The 17,618-nt window shown below is 46.1% G+C and overlaps 1 protein-coding gene across 3 annotated transcripts in view; it reads left to right on the forward strand.

Moving 5' to 3' along the window:
• ANK1 (ankyrin 1) overlaps nt 1–17,618 on the forward strand; it is a 1,318,767-nt gene that overhangs the window by 760,640 nt on the left and 540,509 nt on the right. The gene's annotated exons all lie outside the window — the stretch shown is intronic.

Below are 17,618 nucleotides of genomic sequence, written 5' to 3' on the forward strand. Positions count from 1 at the left end.
ATCTCGGGATGATGTCCAAGAGACAGTTTAACCGACATGTCCAGTGCCAGCCCCGTAACCCGTGTCAAGTACAATACTACATCTCTCCAGAATTCCACTATATGGAGCCTTCCGAAGTCCTGTGTAAGAAGTCTGCTGTGGCTTGGCCGCATCCACATGCACTGGCTTTTGTGGGGTCAAATACATCCTGTGTAAATGATTAAAATACATAAGCTAGAATCGTGCATTGGGTAGCACTTGTTTACCTTGAGCACAAGCTTTTTTCCAATCTGCCAATGTCAGGTCTTCATGCAAGTCCTTGTCCCAGCCAGTGCTCCAGAGCATGTTCTATGTCCCCGTCCCATCTGCCACTAAGGCAGCATATAGATGGGTTATCAGTCGCCTACAACCGGCCAGTTCCAATAGTTGTCTCACCGTGACATGTTCCTGTGGCCTGGTGGGAAACGAAGGCCAGATCAGGCGTGCAATATGCGCCATCCTAGCAAAGAGCATGAATTGTTCCGGGCCCACACCAAACAGCTCTTGGGCCTGAGCAAAAGAGACAAAACGGAAATAGTAGAACAGATCCCTGACCTTCATGCAGGCCCCGCACCGCATACAATGTGTGCCTATTTATATGGGGACACCAAGAAAACGAGAGATATTATGACCATTAACTGTGTGTCAGATCTCCCATTGAACTACTGAGACAGAAGATACCTTTATTATAGGCATTTGGATGATTTAGGGCCTTTTCACAAACCTGTTTCTGAGATGTAGTGTCTTACTTTTGACCTAGTAGTCATTAACTCTCTAATGCCCCAGAGCAGGGAATGCTAGCTTTTAGAAGAAAAAGATTCATTAATTAAGCGCTTTATGAGTTTCTCCTCGACAAGTAATGCTGAATCCAGCATCTTTTTTCAATGATAACTAAAGATTCAAGGTTTTTCTTAGACTCACTTTTAAAGTCTTCATTGAGGAAATCAATTGATGCACGACCAAATGATTGGAAAAATATTTGTAAAAGAGGCATGTAGAAAACTGCCTGTGGAATTATTCCTATAATTTACTCCAGTATTGGAAATTTCATAGATTCACATGCTTGAATCATTCCCCGTCGGCGAGCTGGGACCCCTGGTACTATATAATAGCAGTACAATGTAAAAGATAGAGCATAAAGGACCTAGGGCCCGATGTAGGTAATCCTCATTTACCGACTCTAAAATACCGAATTTTACCGATTCGGTATTTTAGATTCGGTAAATGAGATGTAGCTAAAAATTCGGTATTCATTACCGAATCGGTAGGATTCGGTAATTACCTGAGGCCCATAGGAATCAATGTCAATTACCGAATCGGTAAATACTGATTCGGTAAAAATACCGAATTGTCAAGGGGAACAGGGTGTCACTTTGACACCCTGTTGCACCCCTGATTTTGGCTTGTGTGCCATGTGACACACATACATGCCCTTAGGGCATGTATGTGTGCCACATGGCACAGGTGTACAGGTGTACATGCACAGATGTGCATGTACACAAGAATTTGTTATTTACCATGCAATAGTATTACATGGTAAATAACAAATCGGTAATGGCCTGTGGCACTGTTAGAAGTGCCACCTACATCTGGATTTGCCAATTTGGTAAATTTTTCCGATTCAGTATTTTACAGAATCGGTAAATTTACCGAATCGGTAAATATACCGATTCTGTAAATATGAGGCCCCTACATGTCAAATCCCAAATACCGATTTCGGCCGTTACCGACCGGTATTTGGCGACCTACATCTGGCTCCTAGGTCCTTCCATTTTGCATCCTATCTTTGTCCATTTAAAAAGAGACCCAACTTATACCTCAGCTGATCAGGCTTCCCTGCCTTGAGAGAGCTCCAGTCCCTCAGAGTCTCAACTGCATGCGTGCTAGGGAGTCTCCTCTGAAATCTGCTCAACTATATCTACACATCGATATGTATTTGTAACCTTTCTTCATTTCTACAGCTAATTTGTTTACAACATGTCAGACAAAGAGACGAAAAGTCTCTTCAGGGCTTGCAGTACCTGTGGAAAGGATAAGTTACTTCTCGCCCATGAGCGGGATTTCCGGGTTCCCGCTCATGGGCGGAGATAATTCAGTGCTTATGACTTTAATGAGTATACCCCTGGAAGAGAACTAGGATTACAGGTAAGTAACTAATCCTTACCTGTAATCCTAGTTCTCTTCCAGGGGTATCCTCATCAAAGTCATAATCACTGAATATTCCCGCCCACGTGCGGGGACCCCGGAAATAATATAAAATTATATATGTAAATCACATATAAATAGCTCCACATATATGTATGCACAGATATCATTTTTCTCACACCAATGCAGCCCCAAAATAGAGGCTAAACAATGTAAATACTCATACAGACACTATAATTAGCAAGGAAACAAGAAAACACATTAGGTCAAATAGCCCTTGAACTTTTAATGAGCAAAAAACACTCATAAATCCTGAAAATTGCTAATAAATATGCATTGTTAGCCACAGGCTGCATTGAACAGCAATAGTATAGAAAATGAAACCATTTTCAACAAAAACTGGCACCGTGCCTTTAAGGCAGCCATGACCTCTGGCTTCCCATCATGCCTCAGGGGTGACAGTTAGGTCAGTTGTTCTTTGCATAACCCTGAAGTCAGGGCTCAACCACAAGTCATAGAACAGACAAATCTCATTTACCTGGGGAGGCGGGTAGGTTGCTTATGACTTTGAGGAGGATACCCCTGGAAGAGAACTAGGATTACAGGTAAGTAACTTATCCTTCTCTTCCAGGGGATTCTCATCAATAGTCATAAGCACTGAATAGAATAGCGAGCCCAAACACCACCTGCAGGTAAATGAGAAATACATGACCCAACCGAAACATTTGTAGCAGCCGAGTACTCAGCTGCTAAACAGATTCCGCAAGGAGGCCTGGCCTACCTGGGTATCTGCTCTAGTGTCAGAATAAAGACAGTAATGTCTGGTAAATGTATGGACGGACCTCCAGGTTGCTGCCTTACAGATCTCAGACATGGGCACATTATGGAGAAAAGCTGCAGTCGCCGCTCTACCCCTGGTGGAATGTGCCTTGGGAGAAAACCCCAGAGTTTTTTGAGCCAATTGATAGGAAAGCTTGATCCACGAAACTATCCATCTTGAAATAGAACGTTTCGAGGCTGCATAACCTGTTCTGATTGAACCATAGTTGACAAATAGTTGATCAGACTTACGAACAGACTTGGACCTATCTAGATAAAATTTTAAAACCCTTTTCAGGTCTAAAGAATGCAAAGCCCTCTCAGCTGGAGTAGAGGGATTAGGGAAGAAGGTGGGCAGAGAGATGGTCTGATTTACATGAAAATCTGACACCACCGTGGGTAGAAAAGACGGATGTATCCTCAGTACTACTCTATTCAAGTGGAACACTGTATAAGGTTCCTTGGAGCAGAGAGCCTGAATTTCGCTCACCCTACGAGCTGACGTGATTGCTACCAAAAAAAGCAGCTTTCCAGGAAATATGCTGCAAAGTAGCTTTATGAATGGGCTCAAAAGGAGGACCCATTAATTTTGACAGAACCAGGTTCAGCTCCCAGGGCGGAGAAGGAGGACGCACTGGAGGGTACACTTTTTTCAACCCTTGCAGGAAGTCTTTTACAGCTGGCAGTTGGAAAAAAGAAGGCTGGGAAGGTGATCGCCTATACGCTGTTATAGCTGCTAAATGCACCTTAATAGAATTAAACTTTAAACCTGCTTTTGCCAGATAGAACAAATAAGGAAGAACGACTTCTTCCTGACCCTTAATTGGATGATGACCATTTTGCATGCACCACAGATAGAAGCGCTTCCATTTACAGGCATAGGAATGTCTCGGGAAAGTCGTATCGCTTCCTTCAGGATGTACATGCAGTCCTGTGGCAATCCTAGATGGCCGTATTGTATGACCTCAGGAGCCATGTGTGAGAAGTTGGCCTGATATATGATGCTCACTAGTTCTAGTGATCACCTTGTATCAGTCCAAACAACCCTTATGGTGATTGGTGGTAAGTCAACCTTATAGACCAGCTATCCTAATGGTAGCATGGACAAAGCAGTCTTAGGCTAAACTCTTTTGGCATGTGAAGCCAGCTGTTTTACCACAATATAACCCCTTGAATACCAGATGAAAGGACACCACACAGGTTGTTATGAAAATAAACAGTATATTTATTAATAACAACACCTCTGGACTCTTTATGAGGTCAGAGGGCTAAGCACATGACAATCTCTTAGGAAAAATACGATAAGTTGCACAAAATACAATGGTGCCCTAGGGGCACGACAAACCATATACTAAGTAAGTGGAATGTGAAAGTCGATAAAAGGAATGGAGCTGTCCAGAGGCTGTAGGATCGATGGGACCACGCTACACTAACTCTAGGTAAGTAATAGGAGGCCCACGGAACGCGTGTGCAGAGTGTGAACTCACACGCGAGATGCGTAACAACGTCTATGGACAGTGCAGTTCAAGTTAAAGGTGAGTACGGACAATCCTGACTAGTTAGGACTAAAACGACTGTGGAACTGGACACTAGGACAGTTAAACTACCCTTGAGCACCGAAATGCTCTCGTTACCTCACCCACGGGCTGCGGGTGCATAAGTGTGTCGGGTTCTCGTGTTGAAGTCTATGGAGCCTGGAAGAAAAGATGCTGCAGGCGACCAGGAGGAAGATGTCCGGTGCAATCCAAGGGTGGATCGGTGAAGAAGAGGACCTGAAAGCAGAGGGGACAGTGTTCAAAGTCACTAGCCCGTGACCGGTGTGGAACCAGGAAGGAACCAGATGCTGTTGTCGCGATCAGGTGAAGAGTGGATGCTTCACTCTGCAGCCACGTGGACCAGGAGGTTTCTTCGACGACCAGGATGGAGGCACGAGCTGTCCCACGCAGGCTCTCGCTGTCGGCGGTGTCGGATCCGGAATTGGAGTCAACAGGCCTTGGCAAAGGCAACCCACGCGGTGAGTGGAAAAGACGTCTGGTGCGGACTAGGAGAGTCCGGGGTGCCCCTCTTTTGGAAGGGAGTAAGGGCTAGTCTGGAGCAACCAGACCAGCGGTGAAGATTCAAAGGTTTGTCGTCTAGGAGGCCGCTAGCCAGCCGGCAAGTGACCAGACAACGCGTCGAGCAGCAAACAAGCAGAAGGGCCCCACGCAGATCTCCTGGAAGCTGGAGGGCTGATCTTCGGTGCAGGGACTGCTCGGGGCTGGGGCTTCTCAATCCCCAAAGCACTTGGTCGAGTTTACCTCGGGAGTCGTGCTGGAAGCGAAGTGCAGGTTCGTTCAAGATGGCCGGTCCCACGTGTCTCGTCGCACCCACGGGTCTCAGCTTTGCTGCAGATGTGAGTTGAGGTCGGAGAGGTCTGGGAATCTGGGTCTCGTCGGGCTCTGAAGTCTGGATCCTCGAGGGAAGACGACAAAGTGAAGCCGCTGGACGCTTGATGGTGCCTGCAGTTGCAGGGTGGACACTCCTTGCCCACAAGGGAGATTCTTCAGTCTTCTGTGGAGCAGAACGTCGAAGTCCAGAGTTTCTTCTTGTAGAATTGTTCAGGATAATCTAATTTGGAATGGGACCAGCTCCTACCTTTATTCTCCTAAAGGGGGCTGCACTACTGACTAGGTCCCTCCCCTGGGTGGGACCAGGAAGGGGGGTGGCTACACCCCCTATCCTTTGTCCGGTTTCCCGCCAGAGCTGGGGCTGGAGTGCCCCAGCAACTGGTTTGAACCGATGTATGCACAGGGCACCTTGTGTGCCCCAGGCATGTCTCATTCCTTTCAGGCCTGTCCTACCCAATACACAAAATCCTGTCTGGGGTGGTGCTAGCACCTCCCAAGGCAGGAAACCCTTTGTCCAGGACTCCCTCGCTGGAAGGACTCCCAGCAGCAGGAGGTCAGACTTGTGTCTGTGGTGGCAGCATCCATTTTGTGATGCCAAGGCTCGAGTTAACTTTAACCGGGGTTCTCAGTTAGATACATGTCGTGCCCCTCTAGAAGGGTGGAATGCTACCCCCGTCGCCAGAATTGGCGAGGGGGTAGCATTCCAATTCGTATGACACCTTACTCGACATGTTTTGATAATGTTATACCAGAGTTAGCATTTAACCGCGAGGTTGATAATGCACTTAAGAGTATATGGTATAGCGTTATCATGGAACAGCTATTAGGACTTAGTTCCGCAAGCTGCAAACGGGCTCAGCTCATGCCAGAGCACCATCTCACATAATTCCAAGCACTCTGCCTTCAGGATTGATAAGGCCTGCCATAGGATTGACTGATAGGAATATATGTGTCCATTTTAGGGTTAGATATAGGTATACTATATCTATAGCAAAGGGTGATTACACCACCTTGCCCCAGCTGTCATGCAGCCAGTTGTGTCAGTTTTAGATGGCCAGCCAGGGGTGGCATAATACATGCTTCAGCCCCTGGTAGGCCCTGGGTACACCTATGCCCTGGATACCTAAGGTACACTGTACAGGGACTGATAAGGTGGCCCAGTACCAATTGGTAAATCCACCTAAAGTACATGGTTGTCAATTTAGAGAGAGAACAGCTAGGCTGTGGGTCTGATTAGCAGGCCCACAGCCAGGGAAAGTCGTAAACTAGAGAAGCAAAAAGCAAAAAATCTGGGGTGACCATAGGATTGCAGACCCCACTCTCCTACACCATGCTGTCAAGCTCAGTGACGGAAGGTTGGGATGATGAATCCTCCCGTTCATTTTGGATAACAGGTCCGTCCTGCATGGCAGCCTCTTGTGATGAGCCACTGACAGATGAAGCAGGTCTGTGTACCACCATTGTCTCGGCCAGTCGGGAGCAATGAGAATCATCGTTTTGCACGAGTGTGTCAGCTTGCTCACCACCTTCGGGATCAACGGAAGGGGTGGAAAGGCATACACAAATTCCCCTGACCAGTCTATCAAAAGGGTATTCCCTCTTGTTCCTGGACTGTAAAACCACGAGGCGAAGTCTCGGCATTTGGTGTTTTCGTCGTCCGTGAACAGATCTAAGGTGGGACGACCCCAAGATTGAAAGATGCCTTCGAGCACCTCGTTGTTTAGAACCCAGTCTTCTCTGTCTTCGAAATGCCGACTCAGCGCGTCCGCCCTCACATTCTGTTCTCCTGGGAGGTGGACCGCCGTGACTGACAATTTGCGAGCCAGAAGCCAATGCCAGATGCGCTCGGCTTCCAGTGACAGAGTTCGTGAGCACAGTCCCCCCTGCTTGTTTAAGTAGTACATCGTGGTGGTGTTGTCCGTTTGTACTAATATTGATGTTTCCCGAATCGAGGGAAGGAACGATTTGAGAGCCAGGTGGACTGCTCTCAACTCCAGCATGTTGATGTGATATGTGCATTCCTTGGGGGACCACAAACCTTGCACTTGGAGGTGCCCCATGTGTGCTCCCCAGCCTTGTAGAGAAGCATCAGTGATCAAGGTCTGTGCAGGAGGAGGCTGATGGAACAGAATTCCCACCTGCATATTCTGCTTCTTTGTCCACCATGGAATGGAAGATCGAGCTGATTCTGAAAGAGTAATCTGATCGTCCCAGCGAGCTGACTGTTGGTCACACTAGTCCTCCTGATCCTGCTGAAGAGAACGCATCCGAAGCCTGGCATTCGGAACTAGAAAGATGCATGAAGCCATCGAACCTAGCAGGGAGGCAATCTTTCGCACTTTCTGAACCTTGTGGCGGAGTACCAGTTGACACTTATGAGTTATAGAACACTGTCTCTCCTCTGAAGGAAACACTTTTCCTACCTCGGAGTCTAGAAGAGCTCCTAGGAAGTGAATCTTCTGGGTGGGCTGCGAAACTGATTTGCTGAAGTTGACATGCAACCCCAACCGGTGACAAAGCTGGATGCAGGTTTGGAATTGATTCCTTACAGCATCTGGGGAAGGACCTTTCAGTAGCCAATCGTCCAGATACGGGTACACGAAGACTCCCCTGTGGCGTAGAGTGGCCGCTACTACTGCAACACACTTCGTGAATACCCGGGGAGCTGACTTCAACCCGAATGGCAGGACCTTGAATTGGTAGTGAGAGTTCCCCACCTGGAACCGCAGGAATCTTCTGTGTTTGTGGTGTACCGGGACATGGAAGTAGGCATCCTGGAGATCCATCGAACACATCCAATCTCCCCTTCTGAGAGTCGGATATATTTGGTGAAGTGCCAACATGCGGAACTTTTCTTTTTTGACATGCAGGTTGAGCGTTCTTAAGTCCAGAATGGGCCTGAATTCTGCCTTTTGTCCCTTTTTTCTGACCAAGAAATATCGGGAGTATACTCCTTTCCCCCTTTGAGCGATTGGAACCCTCTCGATGGCTGATTTTTCGAGAAGTATCGCTACTTCCTTTTTCAAAAGGGTGAGTTGATGATTTAAGGTTGGCCTTGGAGGAACGGGTGGAGGCAGGTGTTTGAAACGAAGACAGTACCCATTCTGAAGTGTAGTCAACACCCATCGGTATTGAGTAATGCTTTCCCATTCTGACATACGATGCACAGCGCTTCCCCCCACTGGAGTGGTCAACGGCGCTGGGGGAAGGAAGGACTAATTGCTTTGGCTGGGACTTATTGGATTTGTTGCCCTGGTGTTGATTTCCACCTCCTCTGGAATTACGCTTGCCTCTGAATTGAGACTTCTGTTGCCCTTGTTGGTCCTGACCCTTCTGCCAGTGAGTGGTTTGAACCCTCTGTTTGGAAGTGCCCTTGTTGTAGGAGCGGTACTTCCTCCGAAATTCTTTCTTCTTTTCAAGCCCTACGGCTTTAAGAGTGTCCAACTCTGACTTCATGCATTGCATTTCTTCATCAGTACTTGCCCCAAACAGTGATGTTCCCGAAAAGGGCAGGTTCAAGATTCTAGCCTGAGCCTCAGGTTTTAAGGCTGTCAGGCGCAACCATGAAGACCTGCTTAGCGTTACTCCATGCGCATAGCCATGCGCTGCAAGGGTAGCCCCATCTGCTGCGATGCCTATGATCTGATTGGAGACCTGTCTGCCCTCCAAAAGAATCTCCTCAAAATCTTTGCGGTCCTCTTGAGGGAGTTTCTCAATAAACCTTTGGAGAGAATCCCACAGGGATCTGTCATACCTCCCCAGCAGGGCTTCCGCATTAGAGACTTTGAGAAAAGAGGCTGAGGTGTTGCAGACTCTTCTTCCCCACGAATCTTGCAATTTGCTTTCCTTATCCGGAGGCACTGTGGATGAGGAAGCTACAGCACTGGATTTTTTCGCCGCCACTATGATCACAGAGTCTGGTGGTGGGACCTGAGGAAAAGTGGATCCACTTCTGGCGAGCGATACTTTTTAAGAATCCTCTCTGGGGCGGCCTTTATGGTCGCTGGAGTAAGGAAGACCTAATTCACGGAATCTATAATTCCGGCAGCAGAGGTTTGGGTGCCGATCTGTGATGCAAGGTCTCAAAGATCACAGAAGTCTTGACCTGAGGAGTAGTCATGGGCACTCCCAGCTTCAAAGCACCCCTGCCCAAAATGTCTTGAGAAGTAAAAATTTCATCTATAGGGGATATTCTCGATAAAAGACTGTCCGTCAGAGTCAGAGAATAATCCCTATGAGAACGGGTCGGAGATGAAGAAGTAGTTGGCGATCTGCGAGCCCGTCTCCTGCTCCTAGACCTCGATCTTCGTCTACTGGAACGCACTCGGGAGCGCAATCGCTCTCTGGGACGTGAGACTTGCTTGTCCCGATGAGCTTGCAACCTGGCTGCTGTTTCCTTGTCCGGAGCCCAGTGATGCAGAGGCCTACACCATCTCGGAGATAGCCTGATGGAAGGCTACTTCTGGGTGCGCTCCCTCACTGGCGAACGTGCCGGAGGTGGCAGATCCGTTTGCCCATGCTGCGAACATGCAGGAGAATGTCTGGACTTCTCACTATCCGAGGAGTAGATGACCACATCTGAAGATCTTCCACGGTGAGAAGCCCGGGAGCCCGAAGAGAAGGATGACAGGCTCACCGGAGACCCACCTCTGGGAGGGTGCCTGGAAGTAGACCTAGTGCGACTCCTAGAAGCACGCTCGTCTAACCCTCTTTTTCTCTTAGCCGGAGGACTCATATGCACTGGAGAATGTTCCACCTCCGCAGCTGAAGCCAATCTTGGAGACCTCTGCTGTGGTGCTAAGGCATGAGACTGATCCGAGGGTCGACTAACTCTCTCCGGAGTAGTCTGCCCCGAAGGTGACCTCCCCTGGGATCTTGAAGGAGAGACTTGCCTCAAAGACAGATGTTTTGACGTCGACCCACGCTGCTGTGATAACAACGGGGACCTTCTCGACGTCGAGCGCCGTTGACCAGGCGACGACGGAGGCTGCTTCGACGTCGAACGCCGGTGCTGTGACGTCAACGGGGACCTTCTCGACGTCGACCGTTGATGTTGCGACGGAGACCTTCTCGACGTCGATCGCCGGTGACAAGGCGACAATGGAGACCTTTCTCTTGACGCTGCACGCCCCGTAGACGGCAGCGGAGGTACCTTGCCTCTCGACACTGAAGTCTTCGTCGTCGAAGGAAGCATCCTCGTCTTAGGAGAACAAGTCGGGATTTCTCTCGACGTCAATCGCGTTCTGCGCCTCTTCTGCCTCTTAGGAGACCTACCTCTCTCAGAGAGACAATAAATCCGAATTCTCTCTCTATCCTTGAGAGTTCTCCTGGATAAAGTCTTGCAGTGTTCACAAGAACTTGCAGAATGAGTGTCGGGGAGGCAGAGGATACACACAGGATGTGTATCAGTCTTGGCCTTCTTCTTCCCACAGGAAGGGTAGGTGTCAAAAAGAGAAGGCATTTTTGACAGAAAAATTCAATTTTTAAGACTCAAAAAAGGCAGCACTAACACTCTATGTCCAAAAGACGTCGAGTGAAAGCAAAAATTTTAGAAAATCTCAAGTATTTTTTGACAGAAAGTCAAAAAGAAAGGGTCCTGACTGAAGGAGCCGGAAAGAACAACTGTCCTAACTGTCACCCCTGAGGCATGATGGGAAGCCAGGGGTCATGGCTGCTTTAAAGGCACAGTGCCAGTTTTTGTTGAAAATGGTTTCATTTTCTATGCTATTGCTGTTCAATGCAGCCTGTGGCTACCAATGTATATTAATTAGCAATTTTCAGGATTTATGAGTGTTTTTTGCTCATTAAAACACAAAGTTCAAGGGCTATTTGACCTAATGTGTTTTCTTGTTTCCTTGCTAATTACAGTGTATGTATGAGTATTTACATTGTTTAGCCTCTATTTTGGGGCAGCATTGGTGTGAGAAAATATGATATATGTGCATACATATATGTGGAGCTATTTATATGTGATTTACATATATCATTTTATATCATTTCCGGGGTCCCCGCACGTGGGCGGGAATATTCAGTGCTTATGAATATTGATGAGGATCTCCTGGAGGAGAAGAATAGGCTTCATTCCGAAGACCCTCACCAGAACTGCATATACTGCCTTTATTCCAGCCACACAGCTACAGATTGTAAGGTATGTTGTTCTTTTTCTTCAAAGACTCTAAAGGACAGAGAAGGAAGGGCTCCTATAGCTCCAGTAGCTCAAATCCAGGAAGGAGCCAGTCTCTGACTCTGAAAGTGGTGAATCTTCTACTTCCTACAGAAGGTTGCATATAAGGTACAGGTCACCCTGTTTCCATTCCTCCCTTGAGGTGCCAAAAAAGGCCTAAAAAAGACCTCTCATCGGTCTTACAAATGCCACAGTCCTTCTAAATCCTCTCCGGACTCTCACTCTTCTGCCAAACAAAAAGAGAGAAAGGGACCACATCTTTCCTCACAAAAGTCAAAGAAAATACCAACTAGACAATTTACGCTGCCTCTTCAGGGTAGTCTTTCTTTAACAAAAACGTTGTCTGACAGACCATTGATGAGACTCCCCCCATCGACGAAGACCTCGTTGTTGCCGATGACAATGAGAACAGACATAGCAGCGTAACAAATTTGTCGACGGGCACACATTCTTTGCTGTTCAGTGCTTCTTCTTCCCCAATGATGACTTGGTCGGCGATGGCTGCTCAATCCCAAACACCTATGATGAAAATTAAAATGATCTCATCATCGCTTACAGTGACAACGTTTTTTTCGTCATGGTCCTTTCCTTCGTCGACGACGATAATAACACCGACGACTACTACTCCTTCCGTGGAGGACTCACGCTTGATGACATTGAATCTGGTAACCTCATCGGTGACCCCGTTGACAACACCTTTGATGGTTGAAACAACAGTCAATAATGAGAAAAGCAGTTATTTAACCCCTGCTAACACCTCTCCCAGCAAAATGCCACCATTGCTCCCAGCTCATCCGTTAGGAAGAGAATGACTTGGATGAATGGGGACCTTTTGGGATGGCTAGCAGTCCATCCCAGTTACAAGTTAGGTGAACGGAAGATGACGAAGATTATGAGGAGTATCCAGAGAATGACTATTATACTCATCAACATCGCTACCAGCATTCCTGTAGGAGGAAATAGTTGGTTTACCTAGTTCTCTAGTACTGGATTTACAATGAATGCTTAATGACTGTAGAAAACATTTTCCTGCCACTCCAGTGACAGCACCACAGACGTCAACACATACAGAAATGAGGTCATGTTACCTCTTACTGCTCCGCCTTCCGCACCAAGACAAACTTTATTACCATTGCCCTCATCAGCAAAATGTACACAGCTCTTCTTCAGGATTTGGCAGCCTCTGAAGATGATGACAGTGAGGAGGCTGAGCTTTGCGACAAAAGTACTGAATGGGATAATTATCTCCTCCCTACACCTTCTTTTCTATCTCTGTCCCCAACGGATTCCCCACCTGAGGACATTGGGGATTTTCTTAACCTGCTTTAAAGGGCAACAAAAAGATTTGCTATTCCTATACCTATTAAGCAAATGGACATTTTTCTCTATGACTACAAAGAGCCATTTCAAAAAAGTGTTAGATCCATGCCTATCGTCAGCTATCTTTGGGAAGAGGGTCTTAAGGTCATCAGAAATTCAGCCACAATTACTGTGGGTTTTTTGGCGGTTGGACAAAAAATATAAAGCCCCAGAGGATGCTCCGGCATGTCTTACTGGCCATCCAAAGCTGGATTCAGTCATCACTCAAGCTGCTCATTGCAGATTTAAGAACCCATTGGCCCAATTACCCGCATCTCCAGACAAGGGGGATAGGCACCTTGATAACATCGGCAAGCGGTTCTCATCATTGTCGGTGCTTATCATAAGGGCAGCCAATTCACTAGCTGCCCTAAGCGGATATGATCGCCAGCTGTGGGCTGACATGGCTTCATATTTAGATCAACTACCAGAGAATGTTAGACCTAAAGCAAAGAAAATGTTACCCGAGGGGGAGCACACATTTGCAGAAGTCATAGATTGTCCCATGGATATTGCCACAACCATTTTCAGACCACTGCCAGTTTCTACTGTACTCTGGCTTAAAGCTACCTCTTTTAGGCCAGAGGTACAAAACAAAATACTGGATCTCCCATTCGATGGAGAAGCTCTGTTTGGGAAACACGTTGATGAAGCCCTACAAACCATAAAGAAGGTCACAGACCCAACCAAATCACTAGGCACTCTCCAATATAAAAAAACAGCCCTTGCGGGGTTTCACATGGAGAGGGCTCCCATCATACAGAGGAGGTTATCAACAATATCAGTACCCTTTCTACTCCTCTACCTCCCAGCAATTTTGCCCACAGTATTCACAGAGGCAGCCATCTCAAGCGGTTTACAACCAAACCATGCCTAGAGACAGAACCGGACGTCAAGGAAAAGACATTGGACGCCACCAGTGACAATTCACAGATTTGACAAGTTGGCAACAAATAACATCAGACCCATGGGTCCTAGACCTTGTGCAATTTGGTCACACTGTAGAATTTATCCAAACCCCACCACAAAATCCTCCTCATCCCTCCATCCCGAAGCACTTACGGCTTCTCGAATTAGAGATCAAGATCATACTCCAGAAGGGGACAATTATTCTATTTCCCAGCGAGGAAAGGATTCTACTCCCGCTTCTTCCTGGTCCGAAAGAAGAAGGAGGAATAGCGACCAATCTTCGATCTCAGAGGTCTCAACACCTACCTCAAAAAAACTTTCTGCATTATCACTTTGCACAATATCCTTTTACTTCTAAATCACTGAGATCAACTTTCAACTCTCGACCTTCAGGATGCATATTTTTACATTCCCTTCCATCGTTCCCACAGAAAGTATCTAAAATTATCAGTCGTCCTCAATAATTTCCAGTTCCGTGTTCTTCCTTTTGGCCTGAAGTCGGCTCCCAGATATTCACAAAATCTTGATCCCCAGTAGCAGCTTTTTTAAGAAGACAAAAACACCAGGTATTCCTGTACTTGGACAACTGGCTAGTCAAAGGTTGGTCCAGTCAAGAAGCACACAGATGGACAACAGCCTGCATAAATCTGTTCAAAGACCTAGGGCTCACCCTGAATTGCATAAAATCAGTCCTTCGACCATCAAAAACCATTGTCTACTTAAGGCCAAAGTTGGACACGCACTCAACAAGGCATACCACACGTCGGAGAGACAATTCAAACTAATATAATTGACAAAGTTGATATAAAAAAGAAAGTCTCTTTCAGTATGTCATCATGCATCCCTCTGGTTACATACTTCCAGTTATGAATGCAGCGGCTGCAGGAGGAACTCGACGCTCAGTGTATTCAGACCACTGGCTCGTTCAACTACAAAGTCACTCCAGACACGGTCAGGTTTCTGATCTGGTGGACACTACCAGAACACCTTTCACTAGGCCTTTCTTTTCTCAGCCTCCTATCTCCTTTAACCATCACAGCTGATGCTGTCACATTGTCACATCAATCTGTTCGAGCTCAGAGGCGTACATCTGGCTTTACATACTTTTCTTCCGAAGATAAAGGGTTCTTCAGTCCTCATTCAGATGGACAAAATGACAACGATGCATTACATAAACAAGCAGGGGGGTACCATATCACTTCCTCTTTCCTGAGAAGCTCAGGATATCTGGGATTGGCCTCTTCATCACAGGGTGCAGCTTCAAGCAGAACATGTCCCAGGAAAATAGAATGCTATAGCTGACACGCTCAACAGGATAGATTTGTTCTGTAAATGGACTCAAAACGGTGCTTCATGAGCTGTGAGAGCACTGTGTTTAGATGTCAAGATGTAGGATAAGGTCTTACTGGAGGAAAAGCCTAAATAATCCTTTGAGGAATTGTTTTATTATCCTTGAAGACCACAGGGAAAGTGAATTGGGTGATTGTCTGAATTGGGATATTGCAGCTTTATGAACTCTGATGGATGCGTTAGAACTATAGTTACAGGTAAGTAACTTATTTTCTTACAACACTTTCTTCAGAAGTGCAGAGAGAATGCTGACTATCTCTCTTTCATAAGATGATTCTTTAGCATGATGTTGCCTTTGAGAAGACTATAGGCCAGCTGACATTGACCAATTTAGGTCTTTATTTCGTGTTTTGTGATATATTAACTAACAGAGTATTCTGTCTTCTAAACTCTTAGTCCATCTAATCTATTGTACCCCAGATAATTGTAAACCTTCTGTCTGTGGTGCCCCAATTCCCACCATCAGCGGAAAGCTTACTCCAGTTGCTTATTTAGGGTAGACATTTGAATGGCTTTTTTCCCCTTTCCGTCACCGGCAGGCAACCATGGAGATGACAAACTGAAAAATGTAACTAATGACCCCCCACTTCCAGGGAAGCAACTTCCTGGATGTGACCTTTTGCTACCTTCAGAGACACCTGCATTCAGGCAGTTTGGCTGAAGGTACTGATATCACTGCTGGCCTGCAATGATCTCTAAATATGACAGTCTTCTGTTCTTCAGGGTGGCAAACGTGATGTCCTCTGCCACTCCGATGTACACAATAAATACTTCCAAACCCAAAATCAGTCCCCACATCATTCTTAGATAACAGCTTGTAAATATTAAATTATACTACTGGACAACGCAATAACTATCCAACAGCTACAACCGAAACCTACCATAGTTAGCAAGTAAATTGTAAAAGTATGTTATCCAGTATTAGGGTAGCTTTCATAGATTCACATGCCTGAATCATTCCCCGTCGTCGGGATGGGAGTCCCCGGTACATAAATAAAGTAATGTCTCATAGACATATATACATAGTAATGGGCCAGAGGCCTCTCATTAGTAACATATCCATGTCCTTTTGTGAAAAGGACCACATTTTGGCGAAGAGCCAATCAGATATCACCACCCTCTGGAACCTTCCTGGAAGGAGCTCTAGTCCCTCAGATTTTCTACCGCACGGCTTGCTAAGGGAGTCTCCACTGAGCTCTGCTCAGCTTTCCTTAGTTTCTGGATTTCCAGTACTTTTTTCTTCAAAATCTCTTTATCTGTGTGGAGTTTTCAGGTTACCCATGACTGATACTCCTAATAAAGGACTTTTTAGGTCCTGTGCTTCATGTGGTAAAAAGAGACTTCATGTGGATGACCAGCACAAGGACTGTCTGTATTGCCTCTACCCGGATCATTCTTCAAAGGACTGTAAGTTATGTCGTACCTTTTCTACAAAGACCCTCAGTAACAGGGAGGGACGCCTCTTAATTTGGCTGCAGAGGCTAAAAGATAAAGACCAAGCAGTATCTTCTAAAGAGAGTGAATGTTCCTTCAGGACTTCACATTCCTCTCAAATCAAATCAAATAACTTTATTCGATTCCACAGAGGAGTCATAAAAGTGTACATTAATATCATAATACCACAATACATATGTTCATATTTAAAATTTACAGTACGTTAAGAATAACCTTAAGTTGATAAAAACATTTATAAATGGTTTACTTTGGATAAAAATCGTGTAAATCCCAAACGGATATAGGGCCGTCTCTTTTTTGGGGTGGGTAAGCTCGTAAAAAGGGGACTATGTTCCTATCTCTAAATTTTACTAGGACCAGATCCCCATTTATATCTTTTGTTTGAGACCCTAGCCAGCCTATCCTTCTAACATTCAGGATCCCTCCATCATGATCATGTGCAAGTGGTCTGTTTTTGGAGAGCCAAAATATGACTTTATTTAAAAGTTCCTGACGGCTTTCAAATTTCCCACGACAGGGTCCAGGTGTTCCTGATAAAACGAGAACAAATGGGGCAGCTTCAGGGGGCAAGTGTATCGATTCTAAACTACTTGGGGTTGGGTCCTCTCTGGCGGCGATATGCCTATTAAACCCTGGTTTAGGGACAGCTTTGGGTATGGTAGGTTTTTTATGGAGCTGTGGGGAAGTTTGGGAGTATTTAGTTTGATTAATAGACAGAGGAACTTTATTTGGGGTGGAGAAATCAGAGCCATTGGGTGTTGCCTTCTTGAGGGTAAAAGGGGAGTTAATAGTAGTATTTATCTCTTTTGTTTTGGGGATAGCCATAAGGGGTCTTTCCCCATTAGTTGGATCGGTATTAGATGGTTTGAGATTGGCTAAAACAATTCTCTCAATCCCGGTAATCCTGTCACCCAGGGCGTTGATTTTTCCTACCAATGGTGATACGATAGACTTAAATAATAACTCTATCTGAGACAGTAAAAGTACTTGAT

This window comes from Lissotriton helveticus, chromosome 11, assembly GCF_964261635.1.
Source record: "Lissotriton helveticus chromosome 11, aLisHel1.1, whole genome shotgun sequence".
NCBI classification, from domain to species: domain Eukaryota; kingdom Metazoa; phylum Chordata; class Amphibia; order Caudata; family Salamandridae; genus Lissotriton; species Lissotriton helveticus.